The sequence below is a fragment of the Cherax quadricarinatus genome, chromosome 72, assembly GCF_038502225.1.
Source record: "Cherax quadricarinatus isolate ZL_2023a chromosome 72, ASM3850222v1, whole genome shotgun sequence".
In the NCBI taxonomy this organism is placed as follows: Eukaryota; Metazoa; Arthropoda; class Malacostraca; order Decapoda; family Parastacidae; genus Cherax; species Cherax quadricarinatus.
In genome coordinates this window covers 12,411,451-12,422,413 of record NC_091363.1, presented here as the reverse complement: position 1 = coordinate 12,422,413, position 10,963 = coordinate 12,411,451, and the positions used below count along the sequence as shown (strand labels likewise).

The 10,963-nt window shown below is 40.8% G+C and overlaps 1 long non-coding RNA gene across 1 annotated transcript in view; it reads right to left on the bottom strand.

The window, feature by feature from the left end:
• LOC128701454 (uncharacterized) overlaps positions 1–1,460 on the bottom strand; it is an 82,960-nt gene extending 81,500 nt beyond the window's left edge. The window contains exon 1 of the long non-coding RNA XR_008408915.2: positions 1,358–1,460. This is a non-coding gene — a long non-coding RNA (uncharacterized lncRNA). The remainder of the gene's footprint in view (positions 1–1,357) is intronic.
• Positions 1,461–10,963: the final 9,503 nt, after the last annotated feature.

Below are 10,963 nucleotides of genomic sequence, written 5' to 3'. Positions count from 1 at the left end.
TAATAATTCTTTATTATTACAAGTACATATACAAGGTATACAGACCATAGCTGACATTAATGACACACTACCATATAGAAAGCTCCTAGGTATGAAGAGCATTTCGGGCAAATTAGGTCAATTTTGTCCCGGGATGCGACCCACACCAGTCGATTAACACCCAGGTACCCATTATTACTGATGGCTGAACATAGACAACCAGTGTAAGGAAACACGCCTAGTGTTTCAACCTTCGCTGGGAATCGAACCCGAACCCTCATTGTGTGAAGAGAGCTTTGGCCACGGTGACGTCTTAGGAAAGAAAGACCATAACAACAATAGTAAGCAAACAAAAGCGTAAACAATAGCGTAATCAAGGCACCCCTGGCTTATAATACCGAGATATTAACCAAGGATATTATTATTATTATTATTATTATTATTATTATTATTATTATTATTATTATTATTATTACATTCATGTGGGGAGCAATAAACTCGTAAGGGTTATACAGCTCTTGTGGGGGGGGGGGTAATGAGAGACAAGTGGTTTAGATCCAGAGAAGAGGTTAGGTTTAGTTCCCTGGATCAAGAGCCTCTCGTCAGTATCAAGGAGCCTGCATTGTGTAAAAAAATATATTGAGAGGAGATAAAGATTACCAGCAGATATTTTGCCTTTTATACTTCTATTACTATTGCTGTTACTATTATTACTATTATTTCTGCTATTACTTCTATTACTGCTATTACTATTATTACTATTACTACCATTACTGCTATTACTATTATTACTGTTATTACTGATAAATTAGACACATGTACAACACTTGGGTATATTTACTGAGGAAACGTTTCGCCACACAGTGGCTTCATCAGTCCATACAAAGGAGATTCGTGAAGAACAGGAGGAGTTTGAGGTAATCAGTCCCTCAGCTTTGTTCTTCACGATTCTCCTTTGTATGGACTGATGAAGCCACTGTGTGGCGAAACGTTTCCTCAGTAAATATACCCAAGTGTTGCACATGTGTCTAATGTGTCGGTTCTGTGAACCATTCATCTACAATACTGCTATTACTACCATTACTGCTGCTATTAGTATTATTACTGCTATTAATACTATTACTGCTACTACTATTACTATTATTACTGCTATTACTATTACTGTTATTACTGCTATTACTATTACTGCTATTATTACTATTACTGTTACTATTATTACTATTACTGCTACTATTATTACTATTACTGCTACTATTATTACTATTACTGCTACTATTATTACTATTACTGCTACTATTATTACTATTACTGCTACTATTATTACTGTTATTACTACTACTATCAGTACAATGATAATAATATACACTGAGAGACATACCTGTGGATGTATATATAGTGTGGGATATGTATATGGTGTGGAGGTGTGTAGCTGGTGAGTGAGGTGCTGTGTACAACACCTTGACCAATGGGTTACACTCGTGTATTTAACCTCACCAACGTTAACTGCTCACCAGCTGCTCTTACAACTCTCTAACTGCCTGTTGTCTTGATCGTGTCTCGTATTGTACTGTCTAGTCTTCTGTTTGTCTGTCTGCTATTGTCCGTACGAGGTATTGCATTATTATTATTATTATATTCATGGTGAAGCGCTAAACCCGTAAGGATCACACAACTCCTGGGGAGCGGGACACTGTGTAGGTTCGATCCACAAAGAATCAGGAGCACTTCCAGGTATCAAGGCTTCTCCTGCCCTGAAGGAAATTTGCCATCAGTCAGGCTATTTTGGTCTCTGACTTGAGGCGACCACACTGTGGTCTTTCTGGCTTGTGTACTGACCCTGCTGTCAGTGCGGTAGGTCGAACCAGGGGTCCGGTCTTCGTTTTTTAGATGGGACGGATGGTTAGGCATGCCACATGTTCACTACATGTCAAGAATGCTTTAGGCATGCCACATGTTCACTACATGTCAAGAATGCTTTAGGCATGCCACATGTTCACTACATGTCAAGAATGCTTTAAGCATGCCACATGTTCACTACATGTCAGGAATGCTTTAAGCATGCCACATGTTCACTACATGTCAAGAATGCTTTAGGCATGCCACATGTTCACTACATGTCAAGAATGCTCTAAGCATGCCACATGTTCACTACATGTCAAGAATGCTCTAAGCATGCCATATGTTCACTACATGTCAAGAATGCTTTAAGCATGCAACATGTTCACTACATGTCAGGAATGCTTTAGGCATGCCACATGTTCACTACATGTCAAGAATGCTTTAAGCATGCCACATGTTCACTACATGTCAAGAATGCTTTAAGCATGCCACATGTTCACTACATGTCAAGAATGCTTTAAGCATGCCACATGTTCACTACATGTCAAGAATGCTCTAAGCATGCCACATGTTCACTACATGTCAAGAATGCTCTAAGCATGCCACATGTTCACTACATGTCAAGAATGCTCTAAGCATGCCACATGTTCACTACATGTCAAGAATGCTCTAAGCATGCCACATGTTCACTACATGTCAAGAATGCTTTAGGCACGCCACATGTTCACTACATGTCAAGAATGCTTTAGGCATGCCACATGTTCACTACATGTCAAGAATGCTCTAAGCATGCCACATGTTCACTACATGTCAAGAATGCTCTAAGCATGCCACATGTTCACTACATGTCAAGAATGCTCTAAGCATGCCACATGTTCACTACATGTCAGGAATGCTTTAGGCACGCCACATGTTCACTACATGTCAAGAATGCTTTAGGCATGCCACATGTTCACTACATGTCAAGAATGCTCTAAGCATGCCACATGTTCACTACATGTCAAGAATGCTCTAAGAATGCCACATGTTCACTACATGTCAAGAATGCTTTAGGCACGCCACATGTTCACTACATGTCAAGAATGCTTTAGGCATGCCACATGTTCACTACATGTCAAGAATGCTCTAAGCATGCCACATGTTCACTACATGTCAAGAATGCTCTAAGCATGCCACATGTTCACTACATGTCAAGAATGCTCTAAGAATGCCACATGTTCACTACATGTCAAGAATGCTCTAAGCATGCCACATGTTCACTACATGTCAAGAATGCTCTAAGAATGCCACATGTTCACTACATGTCAAGAATGCTCTAAGAATGTCACATGTTCACTACATGTCAAGAATGCTCTAAGCATGCCACATGTTCACTACATGTCAAGAATGCTTTAGGCATGCCACATGTTCACTACATGTCAAGAATGCTTTAGGCATGCCACATGTTCACTACATGTTAAGAATGTTCTAAGAATGCCACATGTTCACTACATGTTAAGAATGTTCTAAGAATGCCACATGTTCACTACATGTTAAGAATGTTCTAAGCATGCCACATGTTCACTACATGTCAAGAATGCTTTAGGCATGCCACATGTTCACTACATGTCAAGAATGCTCTAAGAATGCCACATGTTCACTACATGTCAAGAATGTTCTAAGAATGCCACATGTTCACTACATGTCAAGAATGCTCTAAGCATGCCACATGTTCACTACATGTCAAGAATGCTTTAGGCATGCCACATGTTCACTACATGTCAAGAATGCTTTAGGCATGCCACATGTTCACTACATGTTAAGAATGTTCTAAGAATGCCACATGTTCACTACATGTCAAGAATGTTCTAAGCATGCCACATGTTCACTACATGTCAAGAATGCTCTAAGCATGCCACATGTTCACTACATGTCAAGAATGCTCTAAGCATGCCACATGTTCACTACATGTCAAGAATGCTCTAAGAATGCCACATGTTCACTACATGTCAAGAATGCTTTAGGCACGCCACATGTTCACTACATGTTAAGAATGCTTTAATACCGAAAATAGTGTATATTCACTAAGACATATACAGCTCTCGGTGTATGTACATTAAGAGATCCACACCTTTCGGAGTATATACACTAAAAGATATGCACCTCTCGGAGTAAATACATTAAGAAATATACACCTCTCGGTATATATACACTGCAAGATACATAAGAACACACGTCTCATTATATATGCACACATACAAACATCTCGTTGTATACACACCGAAACACACACACACACACACACACACACACACACACACACACACACACACACACACAATCTCGGTTTATACACGACGATCCCCTGACTCATTAGCAAGTTACATACCTAACCAATGACTCAGGAAGTGGCAAAGTCAGTAACAAACCTAACAATCGACATAATTGCTAATCACTTCGTTTGAAGCCTAGTTACCATTTGGATATTTATTGATTCATTAACAATGAATATATTAGCATGATGCAGCAAGCAGTTAACACTGCTGATCTATCTGGTTGCAAAGGTTACGATTACAGCCCATATTATTACCACTACTATCATTACTATTACTATTACTGCTACTGCTATTACTATTATTATTACTACTACTGTTACTACTACTACGACTGCCTTGCATAACTTTCTCGTGGTTTTGCTTTATATAAAGGAGAAATAGCAGAGTTGGAGATACCAAACTAAGAGAGCGTTAGACGTATTATCCGGAAACAGAAGTAGCAATGGTAAAGATACGAGAGAGAGAGAGAGAGAGAGAGAGAGAGAGAGAGAGAGAGAGAGAGAGAGAGAGAGAGAGAGAGAGAGAGAGAGAGAGAGAGAGAGAGAGAGAGAGAGAGAGAGAGAGAGAGAGGGAGAGAGAGAAAAAAAAGAGTAACCATGGGTCACAGTGTAAGTCAACAAGCAGGCTAACTCCCCCGCCATCGCACCAACATTCCTTCAAAGGTCACCTGGTAAAAGTCTTTAAGCAGGTGCTCCGTCATGTCTGACTTCTGACAAGGCCACAACAACAACAGCGCTAATATTACGATATTAATACGTGCCTTATTCATATGTTTCTAAGACACGACTGGTGGTCTTCAGGGGATCGAACAGCACTTACATAATGGGAGATAAATCAGGTTTGGTATAATGTGCTTAAGGAAAGGTAGCCATATTTATAACACCGAGAGATGTACAGGTGATACTGGATTAATGGTTTCTTGTTTCTTATGGTTTCTAACTTCTGAATGGTTTCTTGATTCTTCTGAATGGTTTCTTGCTTCTGAATGGTTTCTAATTTCTGAATGGTTTCTAACTTCTGAATGGTTTCTAACTTCTGAATGGTTTCTTGTTTATTCTGAATGGTTTCTAACTTCTGAATGGTTTCTAACTTCTGAATGGTTTCTAACTTCTGAATGGTTTCTAACTTCTGAATGGTTTCTAACTTCTGAATGGTTTTTCTGACTACAAGACTCACACTGTCACTGGGCGCCACAAGTCCCAATTTGCCAATTTTATTGAATAGTGATATTCAGGTGCAAATTTGAAATTTGACTGCAATAGATAAAAAAATACTGGCATTGTTAAAATCAGATCAATGACTTTTACGATCGGCTTCAAACTTTTACTATAAGTGCCACGTAATAACTAGCGAATGACTCTTCCGATCAGCTTCAAACCCCGGCTGTCGATGTTTTATAATAATAACTTCTGCATTAATTTTGAGTTGTGTGTGTATGCCTATTTACCAGTTTTTTGCTGATTTTATCAAGAAGGTCTTTTCGAAAATTGAAAATAATTTTTTTTTTTACAGGGCTGTAGAGAATTTTAAATGTGAATACCTGGAGTTTACCTGGAGAGCGTTTCGGGGGTCAACGCCCCCGCGGCCCGGTCTGTGACCAGGCCTCCTGGTGGATCAGCGCCTGATCAACCAGGCTGTTGCTGCTGGCTGCACGCAAACCAACGTACGAGCCACAGCCCGGCTGATCAGGAACTGACTTTAGGTGCTTGTCCAGTGCCAGCTTGAAGACTGCCAGGGGTCTGTTGGTAATCCCCCTTATGTGTGCTGGGAGGCAGTTGAACAGTCTCGGGCCCCTGACACTTATTGTATGGTCTCTTAACGTGCTAGTGACACCCCTGCTTTTCATTGGGGGGATGGTGCATCGTCTGCCAAGTCTTTTGCTTTCGTAGTGAGTGATTTTCGTGTGCAAGTTCGGTACTAGTCCCTCTAGGATTTTCCAGGTGTATATAATCATGTATCTCTCCCTCCTGCGTTCCAGGGAATACAGGTTTAGAAACCTCAAGCGCTCCCAATAATTGAGGTGTTTTATCTCCGTTATGCGCGCCGTGAAAGTTCTCTGTACATTTTCTAGGTCGGCAATTTCACCTGCCTTGAAAGGTGCTGTTAGAGTGCAGCAATATTCCAGCCTAGATAGAACAAGTGACCTGAAGAGTGTCATCATGGGCTTGGCCTCCCTAGTTTTGAAGGTTCTCATTATCCATCCTGTCATTTTTCTAGCAGATGCGATTGATACAATGTTATGGTCCTTGAAGGTGAGATCCTCCGACATAATCACTCCCAGGTCTTTGACGTTGGTGTTTCGCTCTATTTTGTGGCCAGAATTTGTTTTGTACTCTGATGAAGATTTAATTTCCTCATGTTTACCATATCTGAGTAATTGAAATTTCTCATCGTTGAACTTCATATTGTTTTCTGCAGCCCACTGAAAGATTTGGTTGATGTCCGCCTGGAGCCTTGCAGTGTCTGCAATGGAAGACACTGTCATGCAGATTCGGGTGTCATCTGCAAAGGAAGACACGGTGCTGTGGCTGACATCCTTGTCTATGTCGGATATGAGGATGAGGAACAAGATGGGAGCTAGTACTGTGCCTTGTGGAACAGAGCTTTTCACCGTAGCTGCCTCGGACTTTACTCTGTTGACGACTACTCTCTGTGTTCTGTTAGTGAGGAAATTATAGATCCATCGACCGACTTTTCCTGTTATTCCTTTAGCGCGCATTTTGTGCGCTATTACGCCATGGTCACACTTGTCGAAGGCTTTTGCAAAGTCTGTATATATTACATCTGCATTCTTTTTGTCTTCTAGTGCATTTAGGACCTTGTCGTAGTGATCCAGTAGTTGAGACAGACAGGAGCGACCTGTTCTAAACCCATGTTGCCCTGGGTTGTGTAACTGATGGGTTTCTAGATGGGTGGTGATCTTGCTTCTTAGGACCCTTTCAAAGATTTTTATGATATGGGATGTTAGTGCTATTGGTCTGTAGTTCTTTGCTGTTGCTTTACTGCCCCCTTTGTGGAGTGGGGCTATGTCTGTTGTTTTTAGTAACTGAGGGACGACCCCCGTGTCCATGCTCCCTCTCCATAGGATGGAAAAGGCTCGTGATAGGGGCTTCTTGCAGTTCTTGATGAACACAGAGTTCCATGAGTCTGGCCCTGGGGCAGAGTGCATGGGCATGTCATTTATCGCCTGTTCGAAGTCATTTGGCGTCAGGATAACATCGGATAGGCTTGTGTTAATCAAATTTTGTGGCTCTCTCATAAAAAATTCATTTTGATCTTCGACTCTCAGTCTGGTTAGCGGCTTGCTAAAAACTGAGTCATATTGGGACTTGAGTAGCTCACTCATTTCCTTGCTGTCATCTGTGTAGGACCCATCTTGTTTAAGTAGGGGCCCAATACTGGACGTTGTTCTCGATTTTGATTTGGCATAGGAGAAGAAATACTTTGGGTTTCTTTCGATTTCATTTATGGCTTTTAGTTCTTCCCGCGATTCCTGACTCCTAAAGGATTCTTTTAGCTTAAGTTCGATGCTTGCTATTTCTCTGACCAGTGTCTCCCTGCGCATTTCAGATATATTGACCTCTTTTAGCCGCTCTGTTATTCTTTTCCGTCGCCTGTAAAGGGAGCGCCTGTCTCTTTCTATTTTACATCTACTCCTCCTTTTTCTTAGAGGAATAAGCCTTGTGCATACATCGAGTGCCACCGAGTTAATCTGTTCTAGGCATAAGTTTGGGTCTGTGTTGCTTAGTATATCTTCCCAGCTTATATCGGTTAGGACTTGGTTTACTTGGTCCCACTTTATGTTTTTGTTATTGAAGTTGAATTTGGTGAATGCTCCCTCGTGACTAGTCTCATTTTGTCGGTCTGGGGCTCCACGCATACATGTCTGAACCTCAATTATGTTGTGATCTGAGTATATTGTTTTTGATATGGTGACATTTCTTATCAGATCATCATTGTTAGTGAAGATGAGGTCTAGTGTATTCTCCAGTCTAGTAGGCTCTATTATTTGCTGGTTTAAATTGAATTTTGTGCAGAGATTTAAAAGCTCGTGTGAGTGTGAGTTTTCATCAGAGCTGCCTCCTGGTGTTATTACTGCAACAATATTATTTGCTATATTCCTCCATTTTAGGTGCCTTAAGTTGAAGTCCCCCAGGAGCAAGATGTTGGGTGCAGGAGCTGGATAGAAAGCCGCTTGTTATGCTGAGTATTTCGGGAAAATTAGGTTAATTTTGTCCCGGGAAGTGAGTAACACCCAGGTACCCATTTTACTGATGGGTGAACATGGACAACCAGTGTAAGGAAACATGCCCAATCTTTCTGCTCTTGCCGGGAATCGAACCCTGACGCTCAGCGTTTGAAGCGAGAGCTTTGCCACCAGGCCACGGGCCACCGTAGACTGAGGGACTGATTACCTCGTTTTTTGTATATAGTTCTACTGTCTTTACATTATGTCCTTGATTTTGTATTGATAAACTGGATGGCGAAACATCTACAGTAAAGATACCCAGATGTTGCACGTGTGTCTAATTCTTTATCTTGTCTGTATTGTATTACATTTATTTACAATGTGGCTTAGTGCCCACTCTATCCATAGCCATGCCCACGGCTCTGCCCACTGCAGGCTACTCTCTCTCTCTCTACCCCTGGTCATGTCATGCCTAAGTATTCACCACTGCATACTGAATGATTCATTTCAGGTGTTCAGCATTCAGTCCAGCGTGTGAGAATGCGAGCCAACTCTCGGGTGCACCCTTCAGTCCGCATCAAGATGCTGCACATGCTACACCTCTCTCTGTCTTACCACTCTTCAAGGGGAGCACCTTGGTGCTGGTGAAGGCCTCTTGATCTAAACAACTGGAAGTGCGCTCTCTTCCTCGCAAAAAAAAAAAAACGCGTATTTTATAGGGTAGATTCTTTAATCCATAGGATATGTTTGAGATGCATTAACTGATTAAATTTGCTATATCATGTCCTCAGCATGCGTTAGTTACTCTGTAACTTTTGCACTGTTTTATGCTTCTTATAAACGCCTAAAATAGTGCAAAATAATAATAACAGCAATAATAATTTTCAGTGTCACTAGCTTCCAGTCTCGCAGCATCCCACACTCTCATAATGGAATGTATTTCATCAGCACAGACTGTGTGGATCATGCCACAGTAATACTGGATCATGTTCTGACCCACGGAGTGTGTGACACTATCAAATCATGTGAGGTGCGAGAGGAAAAATTAGTAAATCATTGCCCACATTAATAGTCAATGAGGGTTACTTGCAACTGATATCACCTGTCTAATGATTGGCTAGGATGTGACGATCCTTTGACTGTTGAATGGGGTTGTTGGATCTAACTAGTAGACTAGAGGATGTTTAACCATTAAACGGTTTATCATGTTATTAAGAGCCGTCTCGTAATGTAAAATGATCCAAGATAAGCACAATGTAAGGTTAGTAAGTAGTGAGCAGCAATGTTTGTCGTGTTGATATCTCAGTGATGTAAGCCAGATAGATTTGCTCAATGAGAATGACCTAAAAAACAGAATAAATAAAAAACATAAAATTCAAAGTGTCTGAAGAGATAATACACCGCAAAAGCTAAGATAGGATAACCACACAACTGGAGTGCATGACAAAAAATGTAGTTGAAAATGGTTGTGGTGCTATGTTCGTCAGTCAGGAGGGTACGTGGTGCATGACACTGGTCTCAGTCACTGATGACCAGCTAACTGGAGGTTTTGGTCATATGACCGAGGTCTTCTAGCTGACACTGGTCTCAGTCACTGATGACCAGCTAACTAGAGTTTTTAGTTCTATGGCCGAGGTCTTTTCCTAGCTGACACTGTTCTCAGTCACATGCTGATCTGCTAACTGGAGCTTTTTGTCATAAGAGCGAGGTATTCCGCTGGCTTACCGACCCACCTCTTTAGAAATTAAAAATCAAGTCATGGAAAGCTCAATGCAGCTGAGAGATCACGTAGACTCGTAGAGTAACTGCACGTCCCACCAGGGGCGCGACAGTCCTTCCTTCCTTCCTGTGAACAGTTCTAAGTGCTCAACTGTCCCCCTCATAACTTTAGGCGATGCAAAATTGTCATTTTAAATGGCTCGCGAAGTCATAATAACACGTGAGTCCTGAAACTCACAGGCCAGTGTGTTAACGCTCTGGGTTCAATCCCCACCCGTTCCGTGATTTGTCTCTTTTTAGATATACTGATAATACACTAGTAATAATGGTAGTTACATCTCTGTCATTTTACTTCATTAATATACCGGCTGATTAAACTTAACACCGATAAAACATATTAATATAAATTGTTTTGTAATGACATTAACAATAAAAGGAAATATTATAGTTTTTCTTGATAAAACTTGTCGTCATGTCACTATTAACTTCTGCCACTATACTGTATATATAGGACAAAAACAAGGCATGTACACAATGACTATTAAATACATCCGGTTACAAAGATACATCAAGAGCATAAGAAATATTGAACAGGGATTTAAAGTATGAATTACAAAGATTAACCCTGAGGAATTCTTTAAATATGTCAAGGGAAAAATGCAAGGTGAAAGCAACGACAGAATCTTTCCTGTCAACATCACCAGGATAACAAATACTGACAGAAGAAACGACTGATACTCATCAGAACATTCGGATTCTTAATCACTGTTAAACACTACACGAACCTGAAAACTCAATATTAGTAAAAAATTTGGATTCTAGACACGTTAAAATGCTTGCAGAAGCTGAACAATAACAAGTTCAACAGAATGGACGAACATCCCGCTAGAATAACAAAAGAATCTGGTCAGACGTTGCGTAT